The sequence below is a fragment of the Orycteropus afer genome, unplaced genomic scaffold (assembly GCF_000298275.1).
Source record: "Orycteropus afer afer isolate SDZICR_OR568_19922 unplaced genomic scaffold, OryAfe1.0 scaffold00027, whole genome shotgun sequence".
NCBI lineage: Eukaryota > Metazoa > Chordata > Mammalia > Tubulidentata > Orycteropodidae > Orycteropus > Orycteropus afer.
The window spans coordinates 12,469,128-12,470,297 of NW_006921614.1; positions in this window are offsets into that span (position 1 = coordinate 12,469,128).

Below are 1,170 nucleotides of genomic sequence, written 5' to 3' on the forward strand. Positions count from 1 at the left end.
GATGTTTACTTGTGTTTTATTGACTATGCAAAAGCATTCATTTGTGTGGATCATAACAAATTATGGATAACATTGAGAAGAATGGGAATTCCAGAAACTTAATTGTACTCATGAGGAACCTGTACATAAACCAGAGACAGTCATTTGAAAAGAACAAGGGACACTGCATGATTTAAAATCAGGAAGGGTGTGTGACAGGGTTGTATTCTTTCACCACACTTATTCAATCTGTATGTGAAGCAAACAATCAGAGAAGCTGGACTGTATGAAGAAGAACATGGGATCAGGATTGGAGGAAAATGCATTAATAACCTGCAATATGCTGATGACACAATTTTGCTTGCTGAAAGTGAGGATGACTTGAAGCACTTACTGATGAAAAATGAAGACTATACAGTCTGCAGTATGGATTGCACCTCAATATAAAGAAAACAAAAATACAACTTGACCAATATGCAGCATCATGATAAATGGAGAGAAGATTGAAGTCGCCCAAGATTTCATTATTTGGTTCTACAGTCAATGCCAATGGAAATAGCAGGCAGGATATCAGACGACATATTGCATTGGGCAAATCTGCAAAAAATCTGAAAGACCTCTTTGAGGTACTGAAGAGCAAAGATATCTCCTTGAAGACTAAAATGCGCCTGACACAAACCATGGTATTTTCAGTTACCTCATATGCCTGTGAGAACTGGACAATGAATAAGGAAGACCGAAGAAGAGTTGATGCTTAAGACAAAAACCACCATACGAGACAAGGAAGGTCATTCATTATATAACAATTAAAGGATCAATTGATCATGAAGATATAACCATAATAAATATCTATGGACCCAATGAAAGGGCCCCAAATACATAATTCAGACTTTAAAAGAGTTGAAAAGCCAAATAGATGACTCCACTCTCATAGTGGGAGATTTTAATACACCACTTTCTTTGAAAGATAGAACAATGGAAAAGAAACTCAATAAAGATGCAAAAGAGCTAAATAAAACACTCCACCAATTGGGCCTTATAGACATCTACAGAGCACTTCACCCAACAGTGACAAAATATACATTCTTCTCCAGTGCACATGGAACTTTTTCCATGAGAGACCATATGTTAGGCCATAAAGCAAGCCTTAATAAATTTAAAAACATTGAAATACTGCAAAGCATCTTCTCA